Raw genomic sequence first — 13,127 nt, 5'->3', positions numbered from 1 at the left:
TTAAAAAAAAAAAAAAAAAAAAAAAAAAAAAAAAAAAAAAAAAAAAAAAAAAAAAAAAGGGGGGAGTTCAGAAATAACAGAAAATATACATGAAATTTAGTCTGCAATAAAAGTGGCACTTTTTAAGTCAGTGAGGAAATAAAAGTGAATTGCACTGGAAACAAGTTATGCGTGTATGTGTCAAGCTATATTTGCCCTCTATTACAAAAATCATTTCCTCATAGATCAAGTTTTAATGGTGAAAATGAGAACATAAAAATTAGAATAGATTGTGTTTATTAGAACACTATTTAGGAAGTCTTTTCCAAAGAAAGGAATCTTTTCACTTCTATTTATCCAGTTCTGGATTAAACTTTGGCTTAACTGTAGAGTGAGATAACACTTAAAACTTACAAATACAAATATTAGGGGAATTTTCAACAAAGATATTTTTATTTTTAATCAGAATAATGGTATACACAATATAAACAATTATGTTGTTTTCACTTTCTAGTGAAAGTGAGGTATAAAGTGCCTAAACAGTTTTCTGCCTTTCTGCCCCCAACTTGAGAAGTTTGCCTCTTTGTTAACGATCAGATTATGAGACAATTAAGACCAATTACACCACTTTTCTTTTTAAGTATTGTTCATAAGGATAACTTCTTCTAATCTCTACGAGATTACACATATATAATATTTCTGAAGAGAGAAAAGATATAATTCTGCAAAATATGACATGCTTTTTGTTGTATCATGCATAAACACCTTTTAGGATTTGAATATCAAGGCTTAGAGTCCCCAGCTAGAAGGGGAAAAAAGCTATAGCTTATTAACTTCAGTTTGCCTTGTTTTTTCTTTGTTTTCTTTAAATAAGGAAGAATATAACCTGGGAAACAAATCTGAGCCTCAGGATGGGACTCTGCAAGGTTCTCCTGGCTTACTTAGTTGGAGAGACTTCTCTGAAGTAGGATGTATACCACATTTCATAAGTTATAAATGAAATATAGACATATCTATTTAAAAATGTTAAATGCTACATAAAAAAATTATCAGAATATAACAAACTGAGAAAATAAGTCAATGAGAATTCTCATATTTTAACCTAATACAGAGCTAATATAAGTAAGGAAGTATACCAAAGTCAACTCATTTGGAAAACAGACAAAATATATAAATATTTAAAAGACAAAAGATTTTTTAAAAAGTTAAAAATAGCAAGACACTTTGGGTATCATATTTTAAGGATGAAAATTGTCTTAGTATGTTTCCCAGAGTCCAAGCCCTCAGAGGGGAGGGGGGTGAGCTATTGGGCTAGGCCAGTGATGGGTATTAAGGAGGGCACATATTGTACAGAGCACTGGGTGTTACATGCAAATAATGAATCATGGAACACTACATCAAAAGCTAAGGATGTACTGTATGGTGACTAACATAACATTATAAAAAATTATCCAAAAAAAAGAAAATTGTCTTAGTAAATTTAGGCTGCTATAACAAATTACCATAGGCTGGGTGGCTCAAACAACATTTATGTCACATAGTTCTGTAGCCCAAAGTCCTAGATTAGGGTGTCAGTGAAATCTGGTTCTTGATTAGGCTCTATTACTGGTCTACAGACAAACAACTGTCTTCTTTCTGTGCCCTCTCATGGCTGAAAGAAAGCTAGCTAGCTATCTGGCCTCTGCTTATAAGGGCAGTAATTCCATTCATGAAGGTCTACTCTTACGACCTAATTACCAATCAAAGTCCTCATCTTCAAATACTATCATGTTGGGATTAGAGTTCCAACATATGAATTTGGGTAGTAGAAATTTTTTAAAAAATTCAGTAGTAGAAATTTAAACATTCAGTAGTAGACCTCAAACATTCAGTAGTAGAAATTTAAAAAAAATAATTTTTCACTTCAACATTCAGTAGTAGAAATTTTTTAAAAAATAATTTTTCACTTACTATATAATTAAAACTGTTAAGCTGGCAAACCAAGAGTTGTTGAGTGTATATGTCTCTATAAGCTTAATTGTCTAATTCAAGTTAATTGTGAGTTATTGTTAATAGTGGGCAAAGCCTGGAGTCAACCAAAGTGACTATCAACAAAAGACTAATAAAATAAATTATGGTATATTCATTTGATGAAAAGTTATTATAAAAAATGACTATGCTGTGGAAGTTTAAGAAGATATTTAAACAAACAGCTACATTAAAAAGCAAGATACCAAACAATGTATCAATACATTATTCACCCATTATGTACAGATCAAACAAGTGGATAGATAGGCTGTTGTGTAGACATTATACTGATGGCAGGGTAAGTAGATATTGAGAAAGATACGAGGCAGATGAAAAATGTCTTCTTTGTAGAAGAAAGCACACCAGTTTTTAAAATAAATAATTTTGTAAAGAAATACTAGGGTAGGACAGGGATATAAGGCAGAAAGAGGAAGTTTCCACTCTTCATTTTGTCATTATGTTTAAAAAAGTTAATCATGTTGCATAGAGCAAATCATCTGAATTACTCATGGACATTTTATTTAATACAATATACAGAGAGAAAAGTGCATAACTCATAAGGGAACAGCATAATGAACCCCCTACCATAAATATACACATTTAACCAGTACCCAGATTAAGAATGTTTATACCCCAGAAATATCCTTCGTGCATTCAAGTCTGGTCTTGGCTTTAACATGACTGATATTTGGGTTTAATTTGACTGATGTTATTTAATGCTGGGCTGGAATTCCAAAACCACAGTTTTTGTTTGTTAAAGAAGTCTAATTTATTTTATGAGGAACTTAACATTTTTATGAAGTAACTCTCTTAGAAGTGAATAATTAGCTTTCTATTATTTCAAAAGAGGCAAAGAGTCACCAATGGTTCTCCAGAAACCAGAAAAGTAAAAATGAGAGTTTGTGGTTTGGGTTTTGGTTTTGTTTTGTCTTTAGATTCTTTTCCTCTAGAAAAAGAAGGAATGGTGCATATCTGCTTCATGATGTTTGACACCTCAGCTAAAGTGGCTTGGATGACTGCAGTTGGCTGGACCAGCTCAGCTTGGCCTTACAACTAGGGGTTTAGTTCTTTACATATAGTACACCAGGGCTGGAATGTCCGAGACAGCTTTTTCAACTCTGAGAATTTAGATCCATATATCAAAAACCTACTAGATATTTTCTTATGAAACATCCGCAGATTTTTCTCAGTAAGTAAGTCTAAAAATATCCATATACTATTTCCAATTTTGAAAGTGCCACACACTTAACGGTAGAAATATAATGTATACACAATACAGTACAACGCAATTATTGTAGAAATAACAATACACACACTCACGCACATATACATACCAGTATCCCCTTGCTATGACAGCATAATGTTATATTTTTCTCACTGGAAATGTGATTGCTTAAAGTTTTTTTTTTTTATTACCCACATGCAAAATGCTGTAACTACTTATGCATAAGCTTCAAACCAAGTAAATTTTGACAATTTTGTGCAAGAATCTACTTCTTTGACTGTTATATGCACTTGGTTGCATTTAAATTACAAAGGGGAATGTGCAGCAGGACAGAGATCTTTCAGGTTCAAAGACAACACAACATTACCCTTGAGTTACCAGGTATGATTTTCCATAAATATATTTTCCTTCTGGGAACCAATACATTCATTCTAGAGAAACGGTAGAGAGACGTACTGTGACATTTAGTGAAAATTCAGTTTTGAAATGGACCTGTGGCTTCAAACTATTATCTCACGTCCATGCATCTTAGATCAAGACCATTGAAAAACTGTTTAATCAAAAGTCCAAATGTCAGCATGAAGTGTTCAGGAATTAATGTTATTCTGAGGGTGTGTTGTGTGTGTATGTGTGTGTGTATTGATATTTTCAAAGAAAGTGTAAAATAAAACTGCAAAAATATTTTTTTAACTATGAAGTAGGCATTTTTATTATTTCTAAATCTTTGACTTGGAAAATTTGTTTAAATATAAATCATCTCAATGTAATAGATGATTTCTAAAAACAAAAAATTAATATGTAACTAAACTTGAGATATGAGTTAAATGCTAAAAGAATCACCTAAATGAAAATGCGGGTCATTGAAAAGGGAAGGCATTCTGGAGAACAATGTTTTCAAAACCCTTTGCAGAAGTAGGAGCTTCTTTATAGTATGTATGTGAATAACTTTGATTTAAAAATTAGATCTTTCCCATCTTCCATGATGTCAGTTGAAAAATCTGAGAAGCTGGATACTAAGGAAAAGAAACCTGAAGCCAAGAAGACTGATATTAGTGGCAAGTTAAGAATGGTAATCTCGGGGCACCTGGGTGGCTCAGGCGGTTAAGTGTCTGCTTTAGGCTTAGGTCATGATCCCACGGTCCTGGGACTGAGCCCCACATTGGGTTCTCTGTTGACCGGGGAGCCTGCTTCTCTCTCTCCCTCTGCCTGCCGCACCCCTGCTTGTGCTTGCTCTCTCTCTCTCTCTCAATCTGTCGAATAAATAAATAAATAAATAATCTTTAAAAAAAAAAAAAGGTAACCTCAAGGCTAAACACCAAAGAAGAGGAAACCCCACTGCAGCCAAAATCCTGTTATTGTTAGGGGAAATGACAGATATTCCTGATGAGCTACGTATTCCAGAAAGGTCATGTACAAGAGAAAGTATTCCGCAGCTAAATCCAGGGTTGAAAAGAAATAGAAGGAGAAGGTTCTTGCTATTGTCACAAAACCAGTTGGTGGGGACAAGAATAATGGTACCCAAGTGGTTAAACTTCAAAAAATGCCTACGTATTATCTTACTGAAGATATGTGTTGAAAGCTTGTTGAGCCAGGGCGAAAAACTGAAAGCTAGCATCACTCCTGGGACTATTTTGATCATCCTCACTGGGCGCCATAGAAGAAAGAGGGTGGTTTTCCTGGAACAACTGAGCAGTGGCTTGCTACTTATTATAGGACTTCCTCTGTGTAGAGCATACCAGAAATTTGTCATTGCCACCTCCACCAAAATTGATATCAGTAGAGTGAAAATCCAAAACGTCTCACTGATGCTTACTTCAAGAAGAAGCTGAGTAAAGCCACACACCAGAGAGGTGAGATCTTCAACAGAAAAGGAGAAATATTAGATTACAGAGCAGCGCAAGGTTGATCAGAAAGCTATGAACACACAAATTCTGCCAAAAATCAAAGTTGCTCCTCAGCTTCAGACCTACTTCTGCTCTGTGTCTTTCCTCACAAATTGAGTTTATCTTGACAAATCGGATGTTCTAAATTTCCTTTTTTTTAAATTTCTTACAAAGAACCTAATTAAGTGATTCATTAAATAAATAAATTGATAATAATAATAATTAAAGTCACCCTTTAAACAGTGAAACATTTTAAATAGGGAACATTTCTATCAGACACTTTCTATGTCTCCTACCTAATTCAGTACAAAAATTGTTTTTTGCATCCTTCCAGAGAGCTGGCAAGATGCAAAGCAGAAAAATAAATATTCTGGTCATTGTCGTAAAGGAGTTCTATACTCTGGAGATGAGACACTGGATAAGACAACCATAGTGAGAGAGAGCATGTGGTAAGTGACAAGAAAGCAAAAACAACTCCTCTTCTGCCACACAACTCCATGTTGCCTGAAAAATCAGCCACCTCTAGGTGAATTTTGGTTTTATAACTCTCCTGGATGTCACACTTACTCAGAGCAAAACATTAGCACCCTTGGAACCAGAGCCAACCACCCAGCTTCAGCGTAAGCAAGGAATGATCTCTTGATGTTGCGTATTCTTTCTTCTTTACGCCTGAAGACATCCATTAGGACCTGAGCTCTTATCTCACTTTTCTTTACCTCTCCTAAACTGACCTAGTTCCTAATCTCTACCTCCTAAACTATGGTCTTTTGTTTTTTGGAATTTAACATAAGGGATAAACAAATTGGAATCCTGAAACTCTCCTCAGAATGTTTACCTACTAGCCCTCAAGAAACTTAAGTGTGCCCTGAAGTCTCCACTTCTTGTGTGGCCATCTCAATTGCATGGTGCTTATCTTATTTTCTTTCATATCACAATTCCATAGGAATCGAATAGCTTTTACCCTATTGTAACTATCAGATCTTCCAGGCTAAAAAGTATTTCCATTTCTTTAAGATATATATGCATCAGTCAAATGAACCACTTCACTCATCTCCCTTGTTTCCATCATGTACTAACCTCTTGCCAACTCCTATTTATCCAGGGGAAATGTACTTCTTTTTTTTTTTTAAAGATTTTATTTATTTATTCGACAGAGATAGAGACAGCCAGCGAGAGAGGGAGCACAAGCAGGGGGAGTGGGAGAGGAAGAAGCTGGCTCACAGCAGAGGAGCCTGATGTGGGGCTCGAAACCAGGACTCCAGGATCACGCCCTGAGCCGAAGGCAGACGCCCAACCGCTGTGCCACCCAGGCGCCCCCAGGGGAAATGTACTTCTTAACTCAAAGTTTTACTTTCCCACAGTTGCATAATTCATGGCAACATCAATATCAACATAGATAGTTACTTTAGACAACACATAACTTTTCAGTTTCTTATCTCTAATAAAATTTTCCCCAAATTTTCTTCACCTATTCTCTCTTATAACAACACTCAGGACAATTATAATCATCAAAATGTGACCTCATTATCAAAAATTTCAAAGCAAAAAACATAGTCTTCCAAATATAAATCTCTTTCCTTTTAGTTTTCTTTATCATGGACTTACAGTTCAACTCTTCTGTGACTTCTGCAACATTACATCCTCCCATCCATTAATCTTACAATTTGCTCATAATCTGTCCATTATCCATTTCCCTCACTTCACTTGCTTTATCGAGCGGCTTAGAGTCTAGGGTGCATTATGTAATTACTCCTCCATATCTCCATAAGTGTTTTTTAATCTATCCTCTGCTCCTTCCTCATCCCTGTCACCATATTTTTCTTCTGAAATTCCAAATTTGAATGAACTTAAAGAAAACCTGAATATGTCATTCCAAAATATGCCACTTTGGTATATTGATTATTTTGAATTAAAAGCACTTAAAGGGGCCCCTGGGTGGCTCAGTCAATTAAGCATCTGCCTTCAGCTCAAGTCATGATCTCAGGGTCCTGGGGTCCATGTTCATAGGGCTCCCTGCTTACCAGGGAGCCTGCTTCTCTCTCTCCCTCTGCCCCACCTCCCCGCTCATGCTCCCTCCCTCTCTCTCTCTCTCTCAAATAAAAAAATAAAATCTTTATAAATAAAATAAAAGCACTTAAAAAAACCATAGATGCAAGAAAAACACTTTGACATTCCTTTTTCTTCCCCAAAGCAGAAGATAAAACTCATATGAAAGTTACCTTCCCTGTACCAGGAGTAAGGAAAACTTTCTTATCAATAGAGATGGGGAATTTAGAGCCAACAAATCTAAACCAAAGTACTTGTTAAACTAATTTTATCTTCCTGTTACTTATTCCCCATTTACTATTTGTAACCCAAATCCCTTTGAGTTGTCAATTCTTGACAAATGTATTGTTTCTTTGTCTAAATGGTATAAGACCTTCTTGCTCTGGACATTTCTTCAAGTCTTAATTCTCCTGTGAATTCTTCCATGTAAGTATAAAAATTTAATAAAATTTGTATGCCCTTCTTCTGCTAATCTGTCTTGTGTTAGTTTAATTCCTAGGCCCAGCTGGTGACCCTAAAAGTACAGGATAAATTTTTCCTCCCCAACAAACAAAACATGTCTTACATGGGCCTATGACCAAGCAGCTAAATCACACATCCAAGCAAACACACCAGTTGTACTTCACATTCAATGTCTAAAGATTCAAACGGGCTTCAACACTGTCTGATCATTCTACTATTCCAGTAGTTTGCTTACTTTCTCATTCCCAGGAAGATTATGTCATATCTTCTTCTTTTTCCAAATGCATATTATTTTACCCCCCTTCTGCCAGCCCAGCTGATGAGCTTGCCTCACACATGATTGAGAAAAGAGAAATCATTAGATGATAAATCTTTTCTCTTTCACCTACAAAAACCAATCCAGGCAAGGCCACGAGTGACCTCAAAGTTGCCAAATCCACTGTTCTTTCTACCTACGCAGCACTGCACAAGTGCTGTGTTCAATACTGTTTTCATACCACTTCTGAAAACATTTATCCTCTCCTGAATTTCGTACCATCAGACTTGTTCTTCTCTGAGTTTTTCCCACCTCTCTTTTTCCAAGCTCCATATATGAAATTCCCTAGAATTCTGATCTATATCACTGCATACTTTTCATTTTCTTCCTGGGACATAGTTTATAAAAATTTTTGTGTAATTTTTATCGGCTTAATGTTTGTCCCTATAATGTCAGACACTAATGTTCCATGTACTTTTCTTAGATGGTTCTCATCATCTTTTATATTCTAGTCACTTTGTCTCTGTTTATCTTACACAGGGCAATACACACAGAAGATATATTTGTTTGTTAAATGAATGAATAAACAGAGCTACTGTGATCTTATTACAACAGTAATATTTGTATCTACATGGATAAAAGCTTAGAGAAGAGGTCAATGATTTGGTATTTCCTCTGTGTTTTCACAGTTTTTAGAAACAGCAGGTTTTCAGCTGTTCCTTTCTCTCATTGAAAGTAATCATATCCTGCTATTACATTCTTTTTCTTATGTGATAGCTGTAAAACTGGCAGCTTTATCTTCTCTTCTTGTGAAACTGTGTGTATGTAAAGCTAAGGAGGTCTTTACCTACTTCCAGCCAGAGTGGGAGGCTCTGCTCCAAGGGAGAACCTGCTTTTACTTTGGTGCCTACAGGGCATTTGACATCATTCATTTTGATCAGGCTACTTTCTACCTTATTAGTGATGCTACATGCTTCGTGGTGCAGGTTAATTTCCTCTTACAGATCTGCATAAATTGTCAACATTATCCTATATCTCAGCTACATATTCCTTCAGGGAATTGATCAGCATACCTTCTCTCACTCAAATATTGTATTTAAATTCCCTACATATCTGTATTGGAATATGCCTGGGAAAAAAAATAGAGTATCTGGAGAATATCTGGTTATAAACATTATCTGAAGTATAGTTCAATAATATCATTTTATGTATCAAGAGTTGAAATACTGGCTTAGTTTACCTGCTATTTTTGAACAACATGTTGGCAGCTTTCTGTTTGTTTAAATAGGATCTCCCTTTGCAATAACTTTTCTGCAACCATTAAATACACCACGTAGTCAAATATGGATTACTAGGAATTAACTTAATTTCTAATTTTATATTCTGAGATTTAAAGTTTTAGATATCATAACCTTTATTAATATCAAAATGGAGGTACTTCTGTTTGGCGAGGCATGGAGAATCTAGCATAACTATTCTCCAAGAAATAAAGAAAATATAAGATGGATCAACTAAAATGAAATAATTCACTGTTAAATAAGCTCCCAAATACATAGCTTAAGCCAATTTTACCTACAGGTAAAAACTACTTTAAATGTGTTTTGTTTGTCTCTATTACTGATCTTTATTTGAACTGGTGTGTGCTAATAGTTTAGACAAGGAATTGTTTCCTCCATCTTGGTTTATAGAAATGAGTAAGGTTGAGTTCATGTAGGAAACAGAAACCACTGTATGATATTTTAAAAAGAGAGTATTTTAATATGAAGAATACCATGATTATGAAACTATTGAAAGGGAGGAAATAATAAAACAATAGGCTTCTCAGAAGGGCACACATGGCAATGCCCACTTTCCAGAGAAGATACAACCTCTGTGGACTCAGAGCATGACTTTTTAGGAAGTTGCCATTGGTTTCACTGCATTCCAACGCATATCCTCCATCTATTTTTCAGGATGCTAGGACCAGAGAGCTAGTGCTACCACAGGCACAAATGTGTATTGACACACACCAGTTAGGGATGGACACGGGCACTGATTCTGGTCCACTGACTGACGTGATCACCTCTTAACACCCACACCTAGACATGGTATACTGAAAATCTGTTTCAGACAAAACAAACTCCACATCCTTGCTTCCAGAAGAAAATAGCTAAGTAACAAGAGGATTGCTTGTGTTCCATTTTTGCCTTCCATGGCTCAAGTGAAAATGTTGTTTTTAGCTTATGGCATTCAGAGTAGGAAATGTAAGTAAATGCTGCATAACATTGACCAAATTCACCTTAAATATCTGTGAAGAAAACCATTCTAAAAGGTAGTGGGCATGAAAATCCATTTAAAAAGCTGGTCACAAATATCCCACTTCACAGATATTATGATTTTGAAATAATGCAAAGTACAGAATCTGTTCTCTGTTCCTTGAACTCCTCCTATCCTAAAATATTTGAATTTCCTAATTCTCTAGGTTTTCTCTTGCCCCTTACCTTGCACATTGCTCCTGAAACCATACATCGTTATCTCCCCACATCCTATTTATTGTCCTATTTGTCTCCTTCAGGAAGCCTTATTTTATCTCCAACTTCACTTGCATTTACTTCCTCCTATATGCTCCCAAAGTTCTCTGTGTAAATCTCTATCATAAATTACCTATTAACATGCCAGTATATTCCAACAGATCATAAAGTTTTCAAAGACAGTCTTCTCTACTCAGTGCACATAGCAGGTGTGCAGAAGAAGTTATTTGAATCTCTGTTCAAATGCCATTTTTAGGCTTTTTGGTACCATTTAAATATCAGTTAAACAAACTTCCATTATATTCAAAGTGCCATGTTGCTGATTACATGCACACCAGAGGATTAGGTACTTGACGAAAGGATTAGATACCTGTTCTCAGTCTTAAGTTCAAATGTATTGACCTAAACTTAAGACTGAGATCTTAAGTTTAAATGTATCGACTATCGATCTAATTAGGTTTTTTTTTTCCTTCATAAATTTGAGAAACTTGAAAGATAAGGAAGCTTTTGTACTCTCCCATCCAGAAATGTTACATCAACCATTACATTGAGTCTTCGCTTTTTCTTTTTACATTAAAAAAGTAACTCAGGAAAAAATTAGAAGTTGTCCTTCTAGCAAAAGATCACCACCACCACCACCACCCCTGCCCACCACTAACAACTAGTTTTGAGCAGCAAATAAAATGGAAGGAGGAATCTTGGGGTGAAATTAAAGGTCCTGCAATAGTTCGTGGAATTGAGAACAGAAGAAATATGTTTTCTCAGAATTAACGACACTGACTTTCCCTTGCCAGAAATTCCATCCCAACTTCTCAACCACTCTAATGACAGAGAAAATATCAACAAATTGAATTTTAACATTTTATGTAGTAAAACCCCAATGATGTTTTTAAAAAATGAGTTTCTTTTCTCATCATAAGGTATTCTTAACAAAAACACAGGACTTTTTGAAAAATTTCAGATGTAGATGGGAGGTGTTACAGACTAAATTTAATTTATAGTGAATTGCTTGTATTTAGGAATTGCATTTATTTATTTATTTATTTAATTAAAATACCAAAAATTCTTGTTCAGGTCCTGAAAATGAAAAGCTGGCCAGGGCTGGGGTGGGAAGGGACAAGCAAAAGGAGATAAAGAAAACAAGAAAGAAAGAGAGAAAGAAAAGAAAAGAAAAAGAAAAAAGAAAAGAAAAAGAAATAGGAAGGAAGGAAGGAGGGAGGGAGGGAAGGGGGGAAGAAGGAAGGAAGGAGGGAGGGAACAAAAGAAGGAAGGAAGCAAGGAAGGAAGGAAGAAGAGAGAGACAGAAGGAAGGAAAAGAAGGGAAGGAGGAAAAGAAAAAATGGATAGGGTTTAAAGTAGGGTGAGAGCAGACTTTTCTGTTTTATTTAAATCCTAGTAATCTCTTAATTCCTTCCAAGTTTAAGTAAATACAAATGAGAATTTCTTTGTAAATAAAAGTGTCATTAAATGGTTTAAATTATATAAAGATTGTAAAAATTCCAGAAATATATTTTTCCAGGGAAAAGTGAAAGAGGCCAGCCTCTAGAAATTTGCCCTGTGGATATACTCACTAAAGTTCACCTGAATCTTCTTTGAAAAATATAAACATAAAATTAAAAAAAGAAGTGTGGAAGCTCACATCATTATGATGAATATAATGTGTTATCCATACTGACAATTGTTTTTTGAAGTCACAAATTTCTTTAAGACCAAAAAAGGAATGTGATTCCATGCACCAATACAACACAAAAAATTAATGCCTCTTAAGTACAGATAAAATGGACTTTAGTATCTCACTTTCCTTGACTTTTTTTCTCTTCCTCATTCTCCCTTCCCTCTTTTTTCTTTCCCATGTTGAATTTGTGAAAGTAGACTGCATTTTTGAAGACGTAAATACTATTGCTACAAATTGCTGATATCATGCTTAATCTACATTCTAATTCTGCATATTTCAGGTACTTTGCATATGTTTCCAATTCCCTTGGTTTCACTCACAAGTTATAGTACAATGCATTGCCTGACTCATACATGGCTTTCAGTAAAACTTACTGATTGAATAAATGAATTCAGGTACATCATGAAACCGTGGCCCATTTTCCTTGTGAAGTTTTCCCATTGCATTAGAATTCTTCTGCTACCTTAGTAATTTCCCGCAAATAAACTAGTTTAAAACAGCACAAATTTATTGTCTTAAAGGACTGGAGGCCAGAAGTTCAATACAAGTCTCACTGGACTACCATCAGATTGTTTAGTAAGGCTGTATTTGTTACTGGAGGTTTGGGGAAAGAATATGCTTCCAGACTCATTCAAGTTGTTGGAAGAATCCAGTTCCTTGCAGTTGTAGGACCTGAGTCCCTGTTTCCCAGATGGCTGTCAGTTTGTAGCTGTCCTTAGCTCCTAAAAGTCTCTCTTCTGCCCTTACATGTGGACCCTTTCAGCTCAAGGCCAGCAACAATGCATTGAGTCCTTTTGTTCTGCTTCTCTCTTCTGCTTACAAATGGAGAAGTTAATAATTGCTTTTAATGAATCTTGTGATTATTTAAACCCACATGGATAATCCAGGGTAATGCCTTATTTTAAGGTCTATAATTTAAATTGCATCTGTGAAGTCCTCTTTTGACATCCAATATATTCACAAATTCCTGAAAATTAGGGCATGGACATCTTTGGGATTCTATACACCCATGTTTTCTTTACTACTCATTTTATTATTTAAATGACTGGTGACAAAAGAGTAGCTCAAAATTTGTGTGTTTTAG

General features: G+C 35.3%; 1 pseudogene; it reads left to right on the top strand.

Annotated features, from left to right (window-relative positions):
• The window catches only part of LOC103659218, a 9,583-nt pseudogene extending 3,846 nt beyond the window's left edge, over window positions 1–5,737 (top strand).
• The last annotated feature ends 7,390 nt before the right edge of the window (window positions 5,738–13,127 follow it).

Source organism: Ursus maritimus, unplaced genomic scaffold (assembly GCF_017311325.1).
Source record: "Ursus maritimus isolate PB19 unplaced genomic scaffold, ASM1731132v1 scaffold_10, whole genome shotgun sequence".
In the NCBI taxonomy this organism is placed as follows: Eukaryota; Metazoa; Chordata; class Mammalia; order Carnivora; family Ursidae; genus Ursus; species Ursus maritimus.
The sequence above is the reverse complement of the archived record's forward strand: the minus strand, read 5'-3'. Positions and strand labels throughout refer to the sequence as shown.